Source organism: Oncorhynchus mykiss, chromosome 10 (assembly GCF_013265735.2).
Source record: "Oncorhynchus mykiss isolate Arlee chromosome 10, USDA_OmykA_1.1, whole genome shotgun sequence".
NCBI classification, from domain to species: Eukaryota; Metazoa; Chordata; class Actinopteri; order Salmoniformes; family Salmonidae; genus Oncorhynchus; species Oncorhynchus mykiss.
In genome coordinates this window covers 16,547,743-16,562,284 of record NC_048574.1, presented here as the reverse complement: position 1 = coordinate 16,562,284, position 14,542 = coordinate 16,547,743, and positions in this window count along the sequence as shown.

Below are 14,542 nucleotides of genomic sequence, written 5' to 3'. Positions count from 1 at the left end.
AATATCTGATGGTGAACAGGCAGGAACCACATGAATAATGTTCATGTACTTGGCCTAAACCGTTACAATTGGCCATGTAATCCTTTGGGCATTTTTACTGTAGTTCTGTCAGAGTGGTCATTGGATTCTTGGTCACCTCATTGACTAAGATCCTTTTTGTCCAGTTTCTGAGTTTGATCGGATCACCAGCTCTAAGGAAGGGTAGTTTCATTTTTTTTTCATTTCCCCAATGATGGAGACAATTGTCGTGTCTTTGGCTATGCCCGATTAAGTGATATGACATGCTATTCTATAAAATCCTTTCTCTGTAATTAATATTACCTGATTGAGCTAATCATGTAAATGTAATTAACTAGAGAGTCGGGGCACCACAAAATAATATTTATAGAGCTGTTATCTTCCGAATAAACTCTTAAAGACCTAGTAATATTTTACATCAATAGCAGTCAATATTAATAGTCACCTTAATTCAGTCTCATCTGAAAGTTGTAAATTCTTGGTTATCTTCATGAACCCTGCCTAACAAGTTGAATCAGCAATACAACATTTGGTTTAATTATTTACTAAATACCTAACTAATCACACAGAATTACATATACACAGAATTAATTATACCTTGATTACAAATTACGTCATAAAGGAAAACGTCCCTGGTGGGCGGAACACATGTGACAGCTGGTTACACAAAAGAAAAGGGGCTGGGTTTGAGTGAAAGAGCGGGAAGACTGAGGGACAAAGGGAGAAGCTGTGCTATCGTAAATACAGTATCTTATGCATTCTAAATGACCTCCCATTTGAAAAAGGAAAATGCAATAAATATTTACTCTGAGCTGCGCTTCGGTAGGTTGGTGGTAGATGGAAGGCCGTGTTTCCAAACCGGGTCCTTTGTCCTTTGAAGAATGTCTCTGGTGGTCAGTTGGGATACGTCGTAGTAACGTCGTTGTATGGTAGACGGGATACTCTGTCTGTTCTTTCCTAGCCCGCGTTTGCAGCTGCTGTTGCTAACTCAACGGCTAGGAGTTATCACTTTTGTAGTGAATAATAGTTCAAAGTTCATACCATTCGCAACCAAAGCTCACGCTGAGGTTGGCTTAGTTCTGTAGTTGACATGTTAGTCCTTTTAACGCAGAGGCTGCAGACCTCATGTACTATCACGTAATATCCACTAGGTACAATGTGTAGTGTTTTAGATGGGAATAAAATGGATAGAGACACACACAGCCCTGTATACCATATAAAAGACCATTGTGTTGTCTTCGGGCTGCATCCCAAATAGGGCTCTGGTGAAAAGTAGTGCACTTGTAAGGAATAGTGTGCCATTTTTGAAGAAACATCTGCGTTTTGAAATCAAATCTAATTTCATTTGTCACATGCGCAGAATACAACAGGTGTAGTAGACCTTACAGTGAAATGCTTACTTACAAGCCCTTTTAAGAAAATACCTATAAAACAAGTTACAAATAATTAAAGAGCAGCAGAAATGCCTCTAACGTCAAGCCTATTGACCGACACAGGCAGGTAGCCAAAACATCTTCCTCCTTTCTCTTGTCACATCTGGACTAAATGCTTGGGGAAAGTATGAATTTGTGTGGCCTACCTAAGGAAATGGGTGTCGGATGTGATGGATCGATGCCTCTTGAATCCATACGCTTGACTTACAGAGCTAAATGACTCAAAGCCTATGCTGCTATTCATCACTTGCTATTCATCAACTGCCCCATGTCTAGTCTGTTTCTGGTGGCCGTCATATGAGGATCTGTTGCCGGTAATGTTTTCAGAGAATAAAATGGAAGTGGTTGAAGTGTTATCCATTTAAGCATATTACAGATTAATAAATTGCTGACAGCCTGTATGTCCTCCCACCTATCTGTTTCATGTCTCAGGTGGCCTGCATATGTACTTTGGTGTCCGTATTGTTCGTGTCCATGCTTACAAATATCTGGATAAATGAAAAGCTGTCTTATAAAAAGCATATTAATGAGTTAAGAAGCTGAGAATAAAAATAGGCTTCTTCTATAGAAATAGGTCCTGCCACTTGCTAAATAGTAGAAAGCAGATTATTCAGTCAACGTTCCTATCGGTCCTGGACTATGGCGACATCATCTATATGAACACAGCTGCAACTTCATTAAAGTTGTCAGATGCAGTTGATGATAGCACACTGCACTTTATTACGGGCACCAATTTTAGTACTCATCACTGTATTCTCTACCAGAAAGTTGTTTGGCCGTCTTTAATGTCACGTAGGTTGGTACATTACTATGTTTCCATTTATAAATCCCTTTCACAAAAAGTCCCACTGTACCTAACATCTTTACTGAACTAGACCTACAAGTTTCCACACCTGGTCTCAGGGATGGTTAACTCTGGAAATGCCTTTGGTGTCTACTGAGTTAGGTAAATCAGCTTTTAGTTTTCTTGCACCTTATTTGTAGAACAATCTTCAAAATGTTCTTACATTTGAAGTTCTTATGCCTCTAGGGCAATTCAGAAAGCTGATTGAGAACATTATTACTGATGAATGTGAAGTTCTTATGCCTCTAGGGCAATTCAGAAAGCTGATTGAGAACATTATTACTGATGAATGTGAAGTTCTTATGCCTCTGGGGCAATTCAGAAAGCTGATTGAGGACATTATTACTGATGAATGTGAAGTTCTTATGCCTCTGGGGCAATTCAGAAAGCTGATTGAGAACATTATTACTGATGAATATGAAGTTCTTATGCCTCTAGGGCAATTCAGAAAGCTGATTGAGAACATTATTACTGATGAATGTGAAGTTCTTATGCCTCTGGGGCAATTCAGAAAGCTGATTGAGGACATTATTACTGATGAATGTGAAGTTCTTATGCCTCTGGGGCAATTCAGAAAGCTGATTGAGAACATTATTACTGATGAATATGAAGTTCGTATGCCTCTGGGGCAATTCAGAAAGCTGATTGAGGACATTATTACTGATGAATATGAAGTTCGTATGCCTCTGGGGCAATTCAGAAAGCTGATTGAGGACATTATTACTGATGAATGTGAAGTTCTTATGCCTCTGGGGTAATTCAGAAAGCTGATTGAGGACATTATTACTGATGAATGTGAAGTTCTTATGCCTCTGGGGAAATTCAGAAAGCTGATTGAGAACATTATTACTGATGAATATGAAGTTCGTATGCCTCTGGGGCAATTCAGAAAGCTGATTGAGGACATTATTACTGATGAATGTGAAGTTCTTATGCCTCTGGGGTAATTCAGAAAGCTGATTGAGAACATTATTACTGATGAATATGAAGTTCTTATGCCTCTGGGGCAATTCAGAAAGCTGATTGAGAACATTATTACTGATGAATATGAAGTTCGTATGCCTCTGGGGCAATTCAGAAAGCTGATTGAGGACATTATTACTGATGAATGTGAAGTTCTTATGCCTCTGGGGCAATTCAGAAAGCTGATTGAGGACATTATTACTGATGAATATGAAGTTCTTATGCCTCTGGGGAAATTCAGAAAGCTGAGTGAGGACATTATTACTGATGAATGTGAAGTTCTTATGCCTCTGGGGCAATTCAGAAAGCTGATTGAGAACATTATTACTGATGAATATGAAGTTCTTATGCCTCTGGGGCAATTCAGAAAGCTGATTGAGGACATTATTACTGATGAATGTGAAGTTCTTATGCCTCTGGGGCAATTCAGAAAGCTGATTGAGAACATTATTACTGATGAATATGAAGTTCTTATGCCTCTGGGGCAATTCAGAAAGCTGATTGAGAACATTATTACTGATGAATGTGAAGTTCTTATGCCTCTGGGGCAATTCAGAAAGCTGATTGAGGACATTATTACTGATGAATATGAAGTTCGTATGCCTCTGGGGCAATTCAGAAAGCTGATTGAGGACATTATTACTGATGAATGTGAAGTTCTTATGCCTCTGGGGTAATTCAGAAAGCTGATTGAGGACATTATTACTGATGAATGTGTTTGTTTTTTATGACCGTGTTTTTCTTTCTGCTTACATTTAAATTTTTCTATGTGTATTTCTGTAATTTCTGTAATTCAAGGCTCATCTCTAAAATATACCGTGGTCTCAGTATGACTCCCTGATAAATTTGTTTAAAAAAGGTTACAAAATAATTTTAAAAGGTTAAAAATATAAAAAACTACAAGCCAGCATGGATAGAATGCAATCATTTAATAATTTTTCCATATTCTAATAATTCTCATGTGCCAATGTATCACCAGGGTCCGTGCCGTGGTGAAACTTGCACTGCTGTAGATCTGAAATCAATTATTATTTTATACACCTGTCAGCATCCTGGTGTGGCTGAAATAGCCGAATCCACAAATTTTGAAGTGGTGTCCACTTACTTTTAATAAAGTGCTCTGGGGACCTTTAACAGAATGTGACTGGCAGAATGGGTGTTGTATGTGGAGGATGAGGGCTGCAGTAAATATCTCAGATAGGGGGGACAAGCAAGACCCAACTGACAGAGCTGTCATGAATTTCAGGCTGCCGCGAACCTGAAGCTAAATTCAGCTAGACATATTGGACAGTTTTCCATGTAAATGGACATATCTAGAAGACTCGTGTCTACAGTGTGTTTGATCAAACACCTGCATATAGTAATTCCCCATCATGTTGAAAATGTCATAAGACTGACTTCAGATTTCAGCTAGGGAAAGCACTGTCAGGTCGCTCTGGACAGGAACATAGACTGTGGCTCAAATGGCACCCTATTCCCTATATAGTGCACTACTTTGACCAGTGCGCATATGGCTCTGGTCAAAAGTAGTTCACTATGTAGGAGATAGGATGCACACCCTCTCACACATCCTGTCCAGAGCAGCATCAACAGTCATCCTGTCAATCAACCGGGGAGGTGGAGGGCCCTTTGTCAGGTTGTCAATCACCTGTGTGACCTTGTCAGTTAAGGGACAGACCTGGGAACTCAGCTCTTTTGAAGGCTGAGCAGCAACATGTACCGCAACTGGACATGGCAGACCAGACAGCACTAGGCACAGGAAAAAGATAGGCTGACAAATGTCTGGTCCAGTGGTAGTTCTGCCGAGTGTCGACTCCTGCCCCCTTGGACATGTTCAAAACCCGCCCTGCAACCTTTCATTCAGTCTCTCCCCATATCTGTTTCCCCATCTCATTCTGTACCTAAATAACAAAGAAAATATACAAAAGGATAGTGCATGTTCACTATTCTTTAAAAAGAAAAAAGAACGGGAAAAGATAGGCCAGCAGGAAAGTAGTGTTTTCTTTCGGAGTGATGGGTATTGGAAGGATGCATTTTAGTATCCAAACATGACCCCTATTAGGTTTGATAGGGGCCCTGATTGAATATTTCTAAAATGCATCCCTGTCTTGGTCTTCCTTGAAGTAATCACTGATCAATCATGATTGGATTGTTGAGAGCAAGTGTTACCCTGCGTTGATTCCACAAGTCATGTCATGATGATATGTTGAAACTGTTGCCGCCTCATTGCATGTTCGGGTGACTGAATCTTTACTCGTTGTTACTCTGACTTTTTGTTTGGTATTTGTCTGCTTTCATTTTTGATTTGTTGTTGTGGGCTCTCATCATGTGCCAACAGCCACCATATTGGTGTATTGTCCTCGCTAAGGATCAATCATTCAAAAGTATTTATAAAGCCCTGTGTACATCAGCAGATGTCACAAAGTACTATACAGAAACCCAGCCTAAAACCCCAAACAGTAAGCAATGCAGATGGAGAAGCACAGTGACTAGGAAAAACTCCCTAGAGGAACCTAGGAAGAAACCTAGAGAGGAACCAGGCTCTGAGGAGTGGCCCATTCTCTTCTGGCTGTGCCGGGTGGAGATTATAAGAGTACATGGCCATTAAGGCGAGAGAGAGAGATAATTATAGGGAGCATACTTACATTCACACAGGACACCAGATAAGACAGGAGAATTACACCAGATATAACAGACTGACCTTAGCCCCTCGGCACATAGACTATTGGAGGCTGAGATGGGTGGGTTGGGGGAAACTGTGGCCCCTTCTGATGATACCCCCGGACAGGGCCAACCAGGCAGGATATAACCCCACCCACTTTGCCAAAGCACAGCCCCCCACACCACTATAGAGACATCAACAGTACAGTACTACATAGAGCTATGACTTCATGGAACTCTATTCCACATCAGGTAACTGATGAAGCAGTAGAATGAGATTTAAAAAGCAGGTAAAAATACACCTTATGGAACAGCGGGGACTGTGAAGTAACACATATAGGCACAGACACATGCATACACACACATGATAACATATGCACTATACACACACTTAATGTGTTGTGACTGTAATGAATTGTAATGTAATTGTAATGTTTTTAAAATTATATAACTGGCTTCATTTTGCCGGACCCCAGGAAGAGTAGCTGCCTTGGCAGCAGCTAATGGAGATAAATAATAAATATACAAATACAAACAGACCACCATCTGACTACCCTGAGACAAGGCTGAGTATAGCCCATGAAGGTCTCCTCCACTACACGAGCCAGAGGGGCGCAAAACCGGACAAGAAGATCACATCTGTGACTTAACCTACTCAAGTGATGCACCCCTCCTATGGACTGCATTGAAGAGCACTAGTAAGCCAGTGACTCAACCCCTGTAATAGGGTCAGAGGCAGAGAATCCCAGGGAAGAGAGAGGAGCTGGTCAGACTGACAGCAAGGGCGGTTTGTTACTCCAGTGCCTTGCCGTTCACCTTTGCACCCCTGGGCCAGACTAAACTCAATCATAGGACCTACAGAAGAGATGAGTCTTCAGTAAAGACAAATGTAGAGACCGAGTCTGTGTCTCACATGGATAGGCAGACCATTCCATTAAAATGGAGCTCTATAGGAGAAAGCCCTGCCTCCAGCTGTTTGCTTAGAAATTCTAGGGACAATAAGGAGGCCTGCGTCTTTTGACCATTGCGTACTTGTAGGTATGTACGGCAGGACCAAATCGGAGAGATAGGTGGGAGCAAGTAGGTTAGCAGTAAAACCTTGAAATCAGCCCTAGCCTTAACAGGAAGCCAGTGTAGAGAGGCTAGCACTGAAGGAATGTTATAACATTTTTGAGTTCTAGTCAAGATTCTAGGAGCCGTGTTAAGCACTAACTGAAGTTTATTTAGTGCTTTATCCAGGTAGCCAAAGAGTAGAGCACTACAGTAGTCTAATCTAGTGACAAAAGCATGGATTATGTTTTCTGCATCATTTTTTGACAAAAAGTTTCAGATTTTTGAAATGTAATGAAGATGGGAAAAAAGCTGTCCTTTAAATATTCTTGATATGTTTGTCAATAGACAGATCAGTGTCCAGAGTAATGCTGAGGTTCATTCAAAGTTTTATTTGAGACGATTGTACAACCATCAAGATTAATTGGGACGTAGAACAAGCATCTTTGTTTTGTCCGAGTTGAAAAACTTTTGCCGCCATCCACTTACTTACAGTTGAAGTCGGAGGTTTACATACACCTTAGCCAAATACATTTAAACTTGCTTTTTCACAATTCATGACATTTAATCCAAGTAAAAATGCCCTGTTTTAGGTCAGTTAGGATCACCACTTTATTTTAAGAATGTGAAATGTCAGAATAGTAGTAGAGAGAATGATTGATTTATTTCAGCTTTTATTTCTTTCGTCACATTCCCAGTGGGTCAGAAGTTTACATACACTCAAGTAGTATTTGGTAGCATTGCCTCTAAATTGTTTAACTTCGGTCAAACGTGTCAGGTAGACTTCCACAAGCTTCCCACAATAAGTTGGGTGAATTTTGGCCCATTCCTCTTGACAGAGCTGGTGTAACTGAGTCAGGTTTGTAGGCCTCCTTGCTCGCACAAGCTTTTTCAGTTCTGCCCACAAATTTTCTACAGGATTGAGGTCAGGGCTTTGTGATTGCCACTCCAATACCTTGACTTTGTTGTCCTTAAGCCATTTTGCCACAACTTTGGAAGTATGCTTGGGGTCATTGTCCATTTGGAAGACCCACTTGTGACAAAGCTTTAACTTCCTGACTGACGTCTTGAGATGTTGCTTCAATATATCCACATCATTTTCTCTCCTCACGAAGCCATCTATTTTGTGAAGTGCGCCAGTACCTGTCCCTCCTGCAGCAAAGCACCCCCACAACATGATGCTGCCACCGCCGTGCTTCACGGTTGCTTCACAGCTTGCAAGCCTCCCCGTTTTTCCTCCAAACATAACGATGGTCCATTCTGTTTTTGTCAGACCAGACCAGAGGGTATTTCTCCAAAAAGTATGATCTTTCTCCCCATGTGCAGTTGCACACCGTAGTCTGGCTTTTTTATGGAGGTTTTGGAGCAGTGGCTTCTTCCTTGCTGAGCGGCCTTTCAGGTTATGTTGATATAAGACTTGTTTTACTGTGGATATAGATACTTTTGTGCCTGTTTCCTCCCATATCTGTCCAAGGTCCTTTGCTATTGTTCTGGGATTGATTAGCACTTTTTGCACCAAAGGACGTTCATCTTTAGGAGACAGAACGTGTCTCCTTCCTGAACAGTATGACGGCTGCATGGTCCCATGGTGTTTATACTTGCATTGTTTGTACAGATGAACGTGATACCTTCAGGCATTTGGAAATTGCTCAATGGATGAACCAGATTTTTCTGAGGTCTTGGCTGATTTCTTTTGATTTTGCCATGATGTCAAGCAAAGAGGCACTGAGTTTGAAGGTAGGCCTTGAACTACTCCACAGATACACCTCCAATTGACTCAAATGATCTCAATTAGCCTATCAGAAACTTCTAAAGCCATAACATAATTTTCTGGAATTTTCCAAGCTGTTTAAAGGCACAGTCAACTTAGTGTATGTAAACTTCTGACCCACTGGAATTGTGATACAGTTAATAATAAGTGAAATAATCTGTCTGTAAACAATTGTTGGAGAAATAATTGTGTCATGCACAAAGTAGATGTCCTAACCGACTTGCCAAAACTATAGTTTGTTAAGAGTGGTTGAAAAACGAGTTTTAATGTTTCCAACCTAAGTGTATGTAAACTTCTGACTTCAACTGTATGTCTGAAACAAAGGCTTCCAGGCTAGGCAATTTTGGGGATTCACCATGTTTCATCAAAATGTACAGCTGTGTGTCGTCCCCATAGCAGTGAAAGTTGACATTGTGTTTCCGAATGACATCACCAAGAGGTGGAATATATAGTGAAAACAATAGTGGTCCTAAAAAGGAACCTTGAGGAACGCCGAAACGTACAATTGATTTGTCCGAGGTGAACTGATATCTTTCCGACAGATAAGATCTAAACCAGGGAAGAACTTGTACGTGTAGACCAATTTGGGTTTCTAATGTGATGATCAATGGTGTCAAAAGCAGCACTAAGGTTTAGGAGCACGAGGACAGATGCAGAGCCTTGGTCTGACGCCATTAAAAGGTAATTTACCACCTTCACGAGTGCAGTCTCAGTTAGAAGTCGACCGATTAATCGGAATGGACGATTAATTAGGGCCGATTTCAAGTTTTCATAACAATCGGAAATCGGTATTTTTGGGCGCCGATTTGCTGATTTTAACTAGGCAAGTCAGTTAAGAACACATTCTTATTTTCAATGACTGCCTAGGAACGGTTGGTTAACTGCCTTGTTCAGGGGCAGAACGACAGATTTTCACCTTGTCAGCTCAGGGGATCTAATCCTGCAACCTTACAGTTAACTAGTCCAACGCAATAACGACCTGCCTCTCTCGTTGCACTCCACAGGGAGACTGCCTGTTACGCGAATGCAGTAAGCCAAGGTAAGTTGCTAGCTAGCATTAAACTTATCTTATAAAAAACAATCAATCATAATCACTAGTTAACTACACATGGTTGATGATATTACTAGATATTATCTAGCGTGTCCTGCGTTGCATATAATCTGACTAAGCATACAAGTATCTAAGTATCTGACTGAGCGGTGGTAGGCAGAAGCAATCGCGTAAACATTAATTCAAACAGCACTTTTGTGCGTTTTGCCAGCAGCTCTTCGTTGTGCGTCAAGCATTGCGCAGTTTATGATTTCAAGCCTATCAACTCCCGAGATGAGGCTGGTGTAACCGAAGTGAAATGGCTAGCTAGTTAGCGCGCTCTAATAGCGTTTCAAACATCACTCGCTCTGAGCCTTGGGGTGGTTGTTTCCCTTGTTCTGCATGAGTAATGCCTCTTTGATGGTGGCTGTTGTCGTTGTGTTGCTGGTTAGGGCCCAGAGAGGGATGGAAGCAAACTGTTACACTGGCAATACTAAAGTGCCTTTAAGAACATCCAATAGTCAAAGGTTAATGAAATACAAATGGTATAGAGGGAAATAGTCCCATAATTCCTATAATAACTACAACCTAAAACTTCTTACCTGGGAATATTGAGTCATGTTAAAAGGAACCACCAGCTTTCATATATTCTCATGTTCTGAGCAAGGAACTGAAACGTTAGCTTTCTTACATAGCACATATTGCACTTTTACTTTCTTCTCCAACACTTTGTTTTTGCATTATTTAAACAAAATGTAACATTATTTTCTTGAGGCTAAATTGATTTTATTGATGTATTATATTAAGTTAAAGTAAGTGTTCATTCAGTATTGTTGTAATTGTCATTATTACAAATAAATACAATTAAAAACCGGACGATTAATCGGTATCGGCTTTTTTGGTCCTCCAATAATCGATATCATAATCGGCCGACCTCTAATCTCAGTGCTTTGATGGGGTCTAAAACCAGACTGAAGCATTTCGTATACATTATTTGTCTTCAGTAAGGCAGTGACATCTTTTTCTAAAATGTTTGAGAGAAATGGGAGATTTCATATAGGCCAATCTTTTTTTAAACATTTTCTGGTTCAAGATTTGGCTTTTTCAAGATAGGCTTTATTACTGCCACTTTTAGTGAGTTTGGTACATATCTGCTGGATGGGGAGCCATTTATTATGTTCAACATAGGAGGGCCAAGCACCGGAAGTAGCTCTTTCAGTAGTTCAGTTGGAATATGGTCCAGTATGCAGCTTGAGGGTTTAGATAATATTCACATTTTTGGTGAATTTAATATTCACATGGAAAAGTCGAAAGATCCCCTCAAAAAGACTTTCAAAGCCATCATTGACTGAGTGGGTTATGTCCAACATGTCTCCGGACCTACTCATTGCCAGTCATACCCTGGATCTAGTTTTGTCCCGTGGAATAAATATTGTAGATCTAAATGTTTTTCCTCATAATCCTGGACTATCAGACCACCATCTTATTAGGTTTGCAATCGCAACAAATAGTCTGCTCAGACCCCAACCAAAGATCATCAAAAGCCGAATTCAGAGGACTAAGTGAGGAACGCTGTATACGGCCCAGGAGTCCTGTATACAGTAGCTATAAACAGTGATTGAGTAGGCTGCATAGATTTCATGACTAGAAGCTCTGACCAAAAGCTCTGATGAAGGCCTTGAGGCCGATACGTTAAGCTTATTAAAGAGCAGTGATACTATCAAGTGCAGTGTGCAGGTTTTTTCTTTCTTTTTTCTCATCTTATTCAACTGTTACCATGCACCTGCAAAACAGATAGCTCAGATGTGTGAGTTCCTTTTGAATTTTGAATGACTAGAAGCTCAAAAGATGGAAATGCAGTTTTAAAATGTGTTTTATTAGCTGTCATAAATGTTAGCAACACCTCTGCCTTTTCGGGATGCATGGGGTCACTAGTGCACCCACGAGGAGAGGCCTCATTTAACACAGTAAATTCATCAGGCTTGAGCCATGTTTCAGTCAGGCCAATCACATCAAGATTATGATCAGTGATTAGTTAATTGACTATAACTGCCTTGGAAGTGAGGGATCTAACTTTAAGTAGCCCTATTTTGAGATGTGAGATTTCACAATCTCTTTCAATAATGACAGGAATGGAGGAGGTCTTTATTTCAGTGAGATTGCTAATTTGAACACTGCCATGTTTAGTTTTGCTCAACCTAGATTGAGGCACAGACACAATCTCAATGGGGATAGCTGAGCTGACTACACTGACTGTGCTAGTGGCAGACTCCAATAAGCTGGCAGTCTGGCCATCTCATTGTGGAGCTTGGGGAGTTAGAGCCTTGTCTAAGTTCGTAGATAAGATGAGAGCACCCCTCCAGCTAGGATGGAGTACGTCACTCCTCAGCAGACCAGGCTTTACCCTTGTTGTTGGTGAATCCCAGAAGGAAGGCCAATTATATACAAAAGCTATCTTTTGGGAGGAGCAGAAAACAGTTTTCAACCAGCGATTGAGTTGTGAGACTGCTGTAGAGCTCATCACTACCCCTAACTGGGAGGGGGCCAGAGACAATTACTCGATATGGACACATCTTTCTAGCTAATTTACAAGCTGAAGTTGCTATGTTGCTCTTGGTGATCTCTGACTGTTTCATCCTAACATCATTGGTGCCGACATGGATAACAACATCCATATACTCTCTACACTCGCCAGTTTTAGCCTTAGTCAACACCATCTTCAAATTAGCCTTTATGTCGGTAGCCCTGCCCCCTGGTAAACAGTGTATGATTGCTGGATGATTATTTTTAAGTCTAATATTGCGGGTCACCAATGACTAGGGTTTTCAATTTGTCAGAGCTAATGGTGGGAGGCTTCGGCAGTTTCAACCTCGTAACGGGTGGAGGTGAGACCTGAGAAAGCTCGGCCTCTGAGTCCGACTTGTTACTTAATGGGGAGAACCGGTTGAAAGTTTTTGTCGGCTGAATGAACGACACCGGTTGAGCATGCCGACAGCATTTCTTTCCAGAAGCCTTGAGAAAATTGTCCAGCTGCGTGGACTGTGCGAGGGGGTTTATACTGCTATCTGTACTTACTGGTGGCACAGATGCTGTTTCATCCTTTCCTACACTTAAATTGCCCTTGCCTAACGATTGCACCTGAAGCTGTGCTTGCAACACAGCTACCTCACCATAAGGCTAAGGAGCGGGAGCGTGTACCACTATTTTATTTACCTATCGTAACTAAGTGCACTTATACAGTGTCCATATTAGGAAAGCCTCTGCACGACTTCTCTGCTGAGACTGAAGCTGTCCTAACATGGATATTGTACCATTCTGCTCTACTGCATACTGTGATCAAAGCTATGTCACTAGCAGTGCAACATACCAGTCTGTCCAATATCTACTACTCAGAGAAGAGAGTCTTCTGCCACCGTTTCATATTTCAGTTACACACACACACACACACACACACACACACACACACACACACACACACACACACACACACACACACACACACAGACACACACACACACACACACACACACAGATTTACCTTCTTACAATTCACAAGCAAAGATTACATCTAGATTTAAATGGTCCCTCCTACCAAACCTCATAAACACAGTTGTACAATTGAGAACCTTACTCTCCCTGTCTGCTCAAAGAGGAAATACAGTGTGGACTGAGAACTAGTGGGTGGAGTGAGATTCAGCCCCTTGCATACATAACCTACTGTGAAACCTGACCTTGCCCTGACCTCCCGGTCACTTTTCTCCCTTGAACCTTAGGATAAATGAAAACACCACGGGCCTGGAAAAAACAATGCACTTCAGCACATGAAGGATGTGAATTAAATCACTTCATTATGCAAGCACTTGGAATTAAGTATTGATCAATCGGACTTTGGGTGATGGAGGAATTACAATGAAAATAAATAATAGGGTGGCTGAGAAAAATAGCTCTCAACAAAGATTGAATAAAAACCATTGGCGGCTTCCCCCATAAATAGACCCAAAACAATATACATACATATATCTTTCCTCTCTGTGTTTTCATAATTGGCTGGATGTATCTCACCGGATTAAGCTTCCGAGCAAGCGAAACAGCGCACCTCTATATGTGTAGGCCATCTATCTGATGTTGTCTGTTTATAAAGAGTATGACATTGTTTTCGCCTGTAGCATTGAATTCAAGGGAAACCAGCAAGCATTTGACCTCCCTTGATTTAAAAAAAGTATAAAATAATAGCCAATCAGTGTTGAGCTCAACTGTGAATGGTCCTGGCGCACCAAAAAAAAAAGTGTCAGGGGAAGCCAGTTTGGATTTGGCTTCACTCCTATCACATTGCATCAAGAGAAATAAGTAATTGACAGAAACAACTTGAACTTGCATCTTGTTGTGTGGTTGGCCTCCTTAGCTAGCGAGCAAGCATTTAAGCCAGGTAGCCTAGGACAGCAAAAACAACAAAAATGTGTTCTGTATGATAGTCATAGACCGTTTAATCAACATTAAAGAGAGGAGGATGGCATTGGCATTTCTCTACATGTAGGGTGAGTCAACATGTTCTTCTACTTGCACGAATGCACGCACACACAAAACGGAAACGTGGACAACCACATCATATTTAGCTTACTTTGATTGGACTAAATTGTCTTTTGTATATTTTAGTCACTGTATTAGACAAAGCAATGGGGATTTGATGATGAAATGTTGAAGTTGAAATGGTGATGGAATAGTGGAGGCAGCTCCTGTTTTCTTTGCAACTTGCGTAAGTCGCCGTGGTTCTG